The sequence below is a fragment of the Equus asinus genome, chromosome 3 (assembly GCF_041296235.1).
Source record: "Equus asinus isolate D_3611 breed Donkey chromosome 3, EquAss-T2T_v2, whole genome shotgun sequence".
NCBI lineage: Eukaryota > Metazoa > Chordata > Mammalia > Perissodactyla > Equidae > Equus > Equus asinus.
Window position 1 is genome coordinate 27464394 of NC_091792.1, and position 11795 is coordinate 27476188.

Consider the following 11795-nt stretch of genomic DNA (forward strand, 5'->3'; position numbering starts at 1 on the left):
CACTTTCTCCACAACTCCCAATACTAATTTTCTTAGACAAAATGGCTGTGCATTTCTGTTTTAATGTGTTCCTTCAGTAATAGGAATATGAAAAAGCAGATCTCAACACCCCACCCCCATTTGTATCCAGTGCAGTTCACCAAAGCACAGCACAATTGCTTCAACATAATTTTGCTGGATAGTGTTAAACTTATAGAAATCCGTGATTTGCAAAAAAACATAAACATATTCGAGATTTTTCACAAATAATCAGCAACTGCAACATTTGCTGTGGTTCTTTCTGTTTTGCTGTAACTCTACAATGTTTTAAATTCAAAAGGTTTCTGCTAGAATTGGATTATGATTATTATGCAGGAGCATATCCCAGTATAAACAGCTTGCTTGGCATTTACATATTGCTCCCACATGCATCCGTATCTGACTTCTCAGTAAGTCAGAAGCACATATTTTATTATTATGAAAGGAACACAGTTTTTTATTTACTATGGAATCTTGGGTCTTTACAAACAGAATAATCTAGCACCAAAGAGTTTATACAGCCAAACCGTGAACTGATAATAGTGATATAAACTTACAAAGCATGTAAATATTTCAATCTCAAATCTGTGTTATTAAGGCAAGATCATCAATCGTTGTCCATGATGAATTCAGAAATTCCAGCCTAACTAATTGCTCTTACAATAATGAGGGTCAAACAGCTGAACAAAAAATGAGAACTTAAGGAGTTTTTGTCTAACCTGGACAGAGACATGGCACCTCTCTCCTAGGCCAGTATAAACACAACAGATCTACCCCATCTGTAGTCGCCAATGAAACGAATCCTATTTTCTAACACTAGAAATAGGTCAGCTTTTTCCTATAAGGGATATAATACTGTAGACGCAAAATAATCAATAACCATTCCATAGATAAGAGAAATAAGGTGAGTTTTACTTGAAACAGAGTGAGAGTTATAACCTGGAAGGGCCTTAGAAAGTGTTCCGGAGAAGCATGGTTTTCAGTAGTCTTATATCTTTTTAAAACAAAAAACATACATTAAACACACCCAGCATATATTTTCATCAAAATTTCAAAGAGGTGTTCAGTTGCAAATTAGCAGATCAACATGACGGTGATGTTAGGAAAGAGACTAATTGGTTGGGGCCTTACCAATAGGGCATAGGAGGGGAAGTACCCAGTCTCATCTTAAGAGAGTTCATTCTTTACTTCAATGGTTAAGGAGATGTACAATGTATGTTTGATAGGTCATAAGTCAGGCTTTTTAGTTCAAACTGAATCAGTTTTGAACCTGAACACTTACCCTATATACCTCAATATGTACCTCTTGTCAATACCGAGATTTCTGAAAAGCAGGTCTATACATCCTCAAACATGAAAATAACTAATATACAATAGAATTTCTTACAATTTCATGCCATTCTGCTAGCCACTTGGAGAGCCCTAAACTGCTATATGGGAAACACTGTCACATGAACCTAAACGCTCAGTATTGAGGGTCATTTCTAATTTTGCTTGCCTTCATTTTGATCATTCATTTTTCTAAGACAGGGCATTCTGGCTTTCCTAGTCTCAGATATTTAAAGAATTAAAATTACTTCCTGATTAGTGAGCGACAACTCTTAACTCCATAAAAACAGATCATTCACAGAGCATTTTGGCTAAGATGATTCAAAAGGTCAAGAGTTTTCATTTTTATTTAGAAATGAATATTTATAACAATTCTGCATCCTAAACTTTTTCTCTTTTGATTTTGTGTAGGGACAAAAATGGCCCCCTTTTTTGCTGTCATCAAAAGCAAGTGGCCTTGTAAATCTGCTGTAGAATAAACAGCCTGGAGGGGAGTTACAAGAGGAAAAGGCAGGCACGGTTAATCAGAAGAATATGTGTCATATACTGAACATCAGTCTTTCATGTAAGTCGTTAACAGTTTTGGGTGCAAATGTTTCTCTATAAAGAATCAGATGTTCCTGTTCCTTCCATTCCTCTAGTTTGGTAAAACCGGTGCTACAAAGTCATTGCAAAAAACGGCAAACAACATTGTTATTGTAATGGGCTTTTTTTTTTTTAACAATAGGTCTAGCAGGTGGCATGTGGCTATGGCTGGGTCTATCTCCATCTCCAGGGTGCCAAGATGTCCCTCAAAGTTTCTGTGGGAGGAATTTGTTGGTGGGATTTGGATTGTAAAGGCACGCGAGCATCTGCTGCCTCCCTGGTCTCATTACCATTCACACAATTAACTCCTGCGGCTCTCGGCTCAGCAGCCAGAACCAAGGACTCAATTTTACTGCCTCTGTGACAATGCTCATTATCATTCATCAGAACCGAAGAGTTCTCAGGCTTTCAACTCAGTGGAAAGTTTTCTCAGGAAAATAGATCACACACAGGAAGGCACTAGGAATAAAAAGTGAAGAAGCAGAAAACTGGCTAAGGACCCAAACCAACACCTGGAAGGAACTGAGGTTCTGGAAGGTGGAACTTTATTTCGCTTTGTAATAGCATGCTGCATCTTTCAAGACTGTATCACATTTCAAAGGTCTATGTTTGATCTTCTTATATTTTCAGTTAAAGGAACTATGATCAGTTAAGGATAGTTATTTCAACTGTCCTTATTGATTCCAGCTCCAATTTTGCATCCTGTGGAAGTTTTGGTCAAGACTAAAACTCCGTCTTTAAAAAGGGTTTTGAGTAATTTTCAGTAAAGATTAAACAGAGGGCTCTGAAATGCAAGGAAAGCAAGATTCCCAGAAGATATGACAAATTGAGGCAAGCCTAGATTTTCAAAGCCTCAGTCAGTCTGATTAATCAGCGTTAAGTCGCATAATTATCAGAAATACCACCTGAAAATTAAAATTGTGCTGTCTCTTTAACCACTTTGTCTCGTGATAAATATTCATAAACTGCAGTTATTAACAAGTTTATATTGGGCCAGATTAGGTGATAATATATGACTTTTTTCTAGCTTAAATAGCCAAAGTCTGTCATTTCTTGACATGTAGACTACAAAGAGGTTAAAAGAAAACCTCCTTCCTTGTGACTAAGTGACATAAAACCCGCACCTTCTCTTAAAGATAAAACTTAATTTTGAAAAAGAATCGTTTAAAACAATCTGGCTCAAATGGAATAAGGCTTCTTTGTTTGAAACAGCAAAAGAATGATTAGGCTGTTAAAAGGTGGGAAAGTTGTGTTATGTGGTGAAAGCTATGAAGTTTTATTTGTACTTTTATGAAAAACTCAGGTTGTGAAAGAGAAAGTTTACAAAACTCTCTTTCTGCAATAAGTAAAACTTTGTTCCAGTGACCACCATTGAGAAGAAATTAGAATATTTGTGATATCACTATTGAAAATTTTACATTTATTAAGCTTTATATTTCCTTAGAAATGAGAAGCAACCTTATTGATCCTAATTACACTGCTTTCTCTTTGAATTCTATAAGTCAAAACATACAAGTCCGTTAAGGTATATATTTTTAAAATTCGGTATCAAGAATAAAGACATTTACTTTTCTTTTGATTTTTTTTCCCTTTTTCTCCCCAAAGCCCACCAGTACACAGTTATGTATTTTTAGTTGTGGGTCCTTCTAGATACGGCATGTGGGATGCCACCTCAGCATGGCTTGACCAGTGGTGCCATGTCCATGTTCAGGATCCGAACCAGTGAAACCCTGGGCTGCCAAAGCAGAGCTCGTGAACTTAACCCCTCAGCCATGGGGCCAGCCCCAAAGACATTTTCTTTAAGATGATAAGTGTATTATTATAAATTTAAATTACCTAATTTTATATACTAGTCTATACTGCCTTCCAAAATGCACATTTTCTCAAGTAAAACTTACAAGAGAAAATAAAAGAAATGTTTGGGATATGATATAATTCAAAGTCACCATCATGTGAATGGAGAAAAAAAACTTGACTTAGGTATCCTAATGCTTATTATATAAAAGTTATAATTCATACTGGGAGGATGGTAATGTGTAGTTGAATCTGCAGAAAATGCATTGCCTCAAGGCTGCTTACACAAAATAAAAATGAATATCTGAATTTTTTATATCTTGTCTTGATGTAAGTGATAACACTCCGTTAAGAAAGTTTACGCACCTAGAATTTCTTGACAGCTTAGGATAAAATGCTTGAAGTTATTTCTGTATGCTAGAGGTCTAGTATAAACATCCCTGGTACTTACACTGCCCACACAGGCTCTCACAGTAGGGCTGTAGACCCTAATCCTGACTGCTCTTTACTCTGCAGAAGGATGGTTGAAAATTGCTTTAAAAGTTGCATCCATGGGAATGAAATTTATGTTGTTTGTTTCTTGATTCTCATGCCCATATGAAATGCTGTCTGGCTCACAACTTTCTATCTCTCTTTTTTCCCATCCTAGACCACTTGAACCCCACCCGTTGCATCTCCAGAGCTCTGCCCCAATGTATGTGAAACCAATCTAGTCTTGAGTCAGGAAGGATGCACGAATGTTCGTGCTTACCAAAAATCAATGCTCCATTGAGTCTGACCCTAAGCCTGGTCCCTGGAGCTAATTAGACCTGTTCCTTATACCTGATGCGTCATCCTCACCTATTGTCCCAGTTCTAATAGTTGACCTTCAGACATTCCTTGGTTTTGCTAATTTTATTCTGCTGTCATTCCAAATCCAAGTGACTCAATCCTGCTCCAGACTTTGTTGGCTGTGGCCCTTTTATCAGCTGGTAAAATTCTGTGATACTGATACTCTTTTGGGACTCTCCCCTGGAATCCTCATCATTTGCACCACCTGCCCATGAGAGTACCAATGATCACATGTTAAGCTACCAAGTACTCATGGAGTGATGGTTTGTCGTCTGCTGCCAGATGCTCAGATGTTCTGCCCACAACATTGGATCTTCTTTCAATGTTCTGGATGCATCTCCTAGCATTTGCTCTTCTGCAGTAAGACGTTTTGTTTACAGATTATCTCCCCGCAGGACCTTGTGCTACCACGTGATTAACCAAAGCTTGCTTGTCATGCTTGCCCATGTCCATAACATAAATGAGATTTTAGCAATATTTCTGTTTGTTAATGCATTACAGAAAATGTGAATTTCACAGAAACTAAACACATGCCAACTACTTAAATTCTATTTCAGGTATTGCAGAAGTCTATCGTATGAAATATTGTTAAAAATAATGGAACACAGCATATATGTTATTAATACAATTAGATCTTCAAAAGCAAGGAATTGTGTCTTTTCTTTGTGAATCATGTTAGTGATGCTTCAGGTTTAATTTTTTTTTTTTTTTTGGATGAGGAAGATTCGCCCTGAGCTAACATCTGTTCCCAATCTTCCTCTTTTTTTTGTTTGAGGAAGACTAGCCCTGGGCTAACATCTGTTCCAGTCTTCCTCTATTTTGTATGTGGGTCACTGCCCCAGCATGGCTGACAAGTGGTGTATGTCTGCGCCTGGGATCCAAACCCCCAAACCCAGGCTGCCAAAGCAAAGCACACCGACCTTAACCACTATGCCACGGGGCTGGCCCGGGTATCATTTTTGTTTTAATTGTAACTAAAATAAAACAAATCTATATCAATAAGCCAGGATATGTCAATTAAGTCAATTTCAGTGGTTGGTTAAATTATTATTATGCTAAAGGAAATAAGAATTGTGAATAACCTTTATAACAAGCATATTTTCTATATTTTCTCTAAGGATTCTAATACGAGTGTGCATGTATACAAATAGTTGTGTGTATACGTGTATACTTTCATTATTTTCCTATATACAATAGTCATATATCAATGTAACTCTTAAATGAAATATAATAATATACTGCCACATGCTAAAATGTAATTAAAATAATGGAGTGCACTTTCTCTCTCGAGTTATAAGTATGACAATATCCAAATGTTTACTAAAATGTTTTCTCAAAAGCATATGCTCCCAGGCACAGGAGTTAAACCCCTGAGCAGTTACAATGCACAATGAAGCAGCTGGTATCACTGCTTGCAAATTAAAAATATACAAATTTTAATATTTTCATGATGAGAATTAAAAGGAACCTGAATTTTTAAACTCGAACATATATACAAATATAAACAAATGTTTCCTTATTCTTCATGTGTGAAAGTAAGTCACTTTCCTTATAAAAATTAGATCTTACCATTTACTTAGGAGAGATCTGTGTATGTCACTAACAAAATTGATGGGCTGAATTTAGTTTTTAGAGGGAATGTCTGCATTATTCTCATGTTACTAATCAATGTTAAAATGTCATCCGCACATTTTTCCTTTGAGTGCCCTTTTAAAACCATCCTGTTATTAAGATATTGTTTGACTGTTTCGCCCTTACAGAAGTCCCCTTGAATCGTGGGATAAGGCTGTTGAGCAAATATAAAATAAGTCACCCATGCATTGTATGGCATATGGGCAATTTCCATTAAAGAAGTTTGCATGTGGATAAAAGTAAAACTCTATAAAATGGACTATCAGCATCTGCATGGATTTGGAGGATAACTGTTAGGAAAGTTACACTAGTCAAATTCCTTGAGAAAGCTGAATATGATTCCTAGGGTCTTTATTCCGTATTGTGAACAGGTAGTTTAAATATTAGCACTTAACTTTTTAAAAAAAATTTCAATATACAGGAAAGTTATATTTTATTCTTTAAAATAGTATTTTGTCTTAGCTATTTTTCAGTCATAAGTAATAGATTAGTTAATGAGGCTTTTGATGAGTGATTGTTTGATAGAACTGATGACCTTGATTCACAAAACTTTCCCTGCTCAGGGTCATGACAACCTTCCTTATTGGCCATGGCTTACTTATTAAGTAGCAATTCTCAACGGTAAATCTATGAGCCTTGGAGAAACGCATTCTTTTTTTTTTTTTTTTTTTTTTTTTGCAGAGAAAGATTTGCCCTGAGCTAAATCTGTTGCCAATCTTCCTCTTTTTTATTTTCCTCCACAATGCTCCAGTGGATGGTTGTATATCCTAGTTGTAAGTGCTTCTAGTTCTTCTATGTAAGCTGCCACCATAGCATGGCAATTGACAGACAGGTGGTGTGGTTCTATGACTGGGAAATGAACCCGGGCCCCCGAAGTGGTGAGAAAACCAAACTTTAACTGCTAGGCCATCAGGGCTGGCTAGAGAAATGCTTTTTTTTCAGTGGTTCTCCCTGGGTTGGACATTGCAATCAGCTGATGAGCTTTACAAACTACTGATGCCTGGATCTCACCCCTAGAGACTCTGACTTAATTGGTCTGTTTTGCTTCTTGGGTATTTTGAAAAGTACCCCAGGTGATTATAATATGCAGTCAAGGTTGAGAATTATTTCAGTCAACTCTTTCTAAAAACAGGCAACTTGACTAGGAAGACGATTATGTCTATAGTATGCACAAAATATTGAAAGAAGCAACTGGTTTCTGATTTGATAGCAAAATTGGTGTTATTTATATCTCCTTTCAGACTTGAGTATAGCAGTGGAAGAGACACATAAAGGACAGGGGTCATGGTGAGGAAACAGAAGGGGAAGGAACATGAGCACGTCGAGGAGAGCAGAAAGGGAGCGTGAGCAGGTTGTGTAATGGAGGGAGACAGGGTTATGGTGAGTCAGAGCATTTCTGTCAACTTTTTTCCACCTTACTATCCTGTCTTCTTCTTACTCACATTAAGAGTACAAATTATGTATAAATGATTGCATATTAGGAGGAGAAAAACAACAGAACACCAGCATTAAACAATAGCTGTTAGCTGCTCTATCTTTAAGAAAAGACTAAATTGGAAACAAATCCTGCCTTTTGTGATTTTCTTGAAATGAGTCGCTTCTCGACCAAGGAGAAGTCAGCACTGACAGATTCACATATGCTGTCTCATATTTTCATGCAGGCATTCCAATAGTATGAAACCTGCTCCTTGATTCTGGCTTAAAAGTCACCTTCACTCTGAAAAACGAACTATCAATTCAGAGGCAATCCCGAAGAGAAGTGGTGATAGATGTGCTACAAGACAAATGCTACATTTTAAATAATTTAAAATGTTATGAAAAGGTCAAATAAGGACTCTTTGAGGCAAATTTGGAAGCCATATGGCCCTGTGAAACGTGTATTTCAGTGCAATGGTTGTCTGAGGAAACTGGATTAGGCCATCCGTGTAAGGGAGATGGGACATCTAGGTAGGCCAGGTGAGCAGCGATGGCAGAGGGCAGAGTTTTAAAGAGTTAAAGAGATGTCTTTGTTCCCATCACCATAGGGGAGTGCCTGGAAGACTATTTCATATCTTAAACGCGTGCCAATTTACTTGAGTAATGTGAAATTGATAACTCTATAGCTCAAGTACTGAAACGATTAAACATTAATTTTTCTTTTAAATGGTGTATTATGAACAACAATGGACAAAAAAGGGCAAGGGGCAAGTGTTAAAAAAGGAAAAGTAGATGAATACAGTGAAAGCAGAGACATGCTATCAGAGAATTAGCGATCAGAGTCTGGCGGGGGCTGAATTCCGGTGGACTCCATGCCGAGGGTGGTCTGATTTATCACAGGCTTTGCCACTGACTTGAGATTTGACCTTCAGATGAATTAAAAGTGATGAGATGTTACCCTCTTTGTCTGTCCTAATTTCTTTCACTACTATGCATTACAATTATTTGACTAGATCAATCAATCAATTGGCCAATCAATGAAAATTATATTCTTAGCACTACAGTTTCTGACCAATTGTCATATTTATGTATTAAATGGAGTGATTACTTACATTAAAATGATTATTATAAAAATCAAGTCATTGAATGGCAATAATACAAAATAAATTATTTGGACAAAGCTATTCATTGCAGCACTATTTATAATGCCCCCAAAATAAAAATAAAAATAGATTTAAGGTAGAGATAACTCAAATATCTATCAATAGTGTACTGTTTGAGTAAACTATGAAAAAAAAATCCATTCTGTGTAAGACTATGCAGCTGAAATGAGTAGCCATTCTATGGAATGACCATTGGGAAATGGAGAAAATTATATACACTGTGTTGCAGGTTATCTCAAAGATATAATCTACAAAATTTTAAAAGGCTTATTGATAGAAGAAGGAGAGAATAGGGTGGAGGTGAGAAGAACGTAGGTTGAATTTCTTTACATATATCCTGCTTATATACTGAACTTTGGTATCATGTAAATATACGCTATAATTATAAAACAGAAGTAAATTTTAAAAATAATTAAAAATCAAAAATAACATGAAACCGATGAACATAAACATTTATTTTCTCTTTTTTCCTGTGTGAGGAAGATTAGCCCTGAGCTAACATCTGTGACAATCTTCGTCCAATTTATGTAGGATGCCACCACAGTGTGGCTTGACAAGTCATGCTAGGTCCGCACCCAGGATCCTAACCTGCAAACCCCAGGCTCCCAAAGTGGAGCGCACAAACTTAACCACTATACCACCGGGAAGGCACCCATAAACATGTATTTTATTTTTTAGAAAACACACACACACACATTCATACATATATTTCCTATTTCTTGCCATTGAAAAGACTTAGAATCAATGACCAATATAATAGGAATGAATTCCTTTGGTGCCCTAATTGTGGTCTCTCAATACCACTTCCTATTGAAAGGATCTAGGGTTCCTTAGAGAAATGGCTGCTTCCAGGTCCGAGACAGGGATGTGTAAGATGAGTCTGGATCATCTTGTCATAACAGAAAGCAAAAATGTCAGCAAAGCCTAGAAGGATAAAGTCTTTAGGACTCAGGCATGAACTTGACTAGACCTGCACTGGCCAAAGATGGAATCATTTGATCATCCTTAAGGATAATAACTGCAATATATTAAAATATATCAAAAATGTTTAAATCTATAAACTCATAAAGATAAAAAAAACAAAACCAATTTATTGACCACCTTTTAAAGATACTAAAGAACCTAATATCTTGTAAATAAAGGGAAAGAATTGGGATTTATTCCACTTTTTCTAAATAACCTCTACTTACAGTTTACTAGAGTTGACATAGGAATGTTCCTCCTTTTAAGAACTATTCTTTCTGATAAAAGGAGACAAATGTTGAAATTAGAATATTGGATATTCAATCTGTAATGAAATAAATGGTTATCGATAACTGATAATATCACAAAAAGACAATCAGAGATGTTATGTGCCTCCTGATGGAAATATACAACACCGCTTTGAAAGTAGACTTGGTAAGGCACCAAAAAGGAATCTGATCAATCCTCTGGATTATCAAATCATAGGAAATGCAGGGAAAGAAAATCATGCTAAAGACGCAGCTGGGATACAACCAGCAAATCCCAGAATGTGGGAAACTACAGAAAAAATAACCTGGATCTTCAACAAAAAATTTTAGAAAAATTAGGAGATGAAGTGGTAAAGTCTGCATTAAAAAACATTTTAATTAACCGTAAGCTATAGCCTTTATTTTTGTTCGCATTTCATCGAAACAAAGTAAACAAAAGAAAATTGGAAAATTCTTATAGTATTAAGGATTATTTTTTAACATGTGACAATGATATTGTTAGATTAAAGCCCCTCTTAAAAAAAATTCAGTAAAAACGCATCACTTTAACCCTCAGACCTTCTTTGAGAAGCATCCTAAAAGATAATTTCTACAAAAATAATTACATTTATGAGAATTTCATATTTAAAAAACATACACAATTAATAGCACTAGAAATCACTCACTTATTTCAGATGCCACTTAAGCTTGTAGATTATTGTTGTTATTTTAATCAATAAATCAATATGGCAATATCCAGTGCCAGTAATTCAGAAATTGTTCCAAGCAATGTAGCTTTCTGGCAACTGTCCTTCCTGAATCTGACATGCAGTCTGAAAGTACTAGGAATTTATCATCTCTTATTGATTTATATGCTAACAAGTAATTTCCAGGCTGTTGGTACCCATTTTTGTGTTTTGGTCAGTAGAAATATAAACATTTGATATTGTGTAATTAATAGGTAGGAAATAGATCTCAGAGTAACTGGACTAGAAGAGAACGAAATGGTAAATGATATACTGAAGCATATTCATTATCAATTAAGCTCCTTTATGGATTTCATTTAATCATCCACAGTCATAAGGTTATAAGACATCTGTTTATATTATTTCCAGATATTTATATTTTTATAAATGCCTATATGGGTATGTTTATACATGTTTCTGTATGTATGTGTGTACATGAGTTTGCAGAAATGTGTGTGTGTGTGTGAGAGAGAGAGAGAGAGAGAGAGAACAAGAGGCAGGCATCCCACAGTGGTAAAGAACCCAAACACTAAGGAGTTAGATGTTCCTGGGTGTCACTCCAGTTTTGGCTCTGGCACTTACTAGTCATGCAGACTTGGCCAAATTACTGATGCTGGTTTTAATTATCTCAGCTTAAAATAGGGATAATCAAATCCCAATATCATAGTTTTGCTGTGAGTATTGAGATAATGAATTTATAGAATTTAGCACAGTTCCTGGCACCTGGTCAGCACTCAGCAAGTAATACCATGCAGGTAAACCAGGATGAATAATTTACATTCCAGATTTTTAAAATACATTATTAGAGAACACAATATAGAAAGAGTCGGAGAATGCGAGGAGGAGAGAGTTAAATTCAGAAGAGACTCTTTTCAATCTTGCTTCCTTTCTTCTTTTACCTGGATTATCTTTACTGAGCCTAAAAAATTATATTCCACATCACTAATCTTGTAAGGAAGACTCTAGAAGTCTGTGAACTCTAGAAGTAGCATAATTAACGATCAAACTGGCTCTTTAGTTTGTCATAAACCAGGACCCTGACATTAGAACTTATTCAAATATTTCCATAG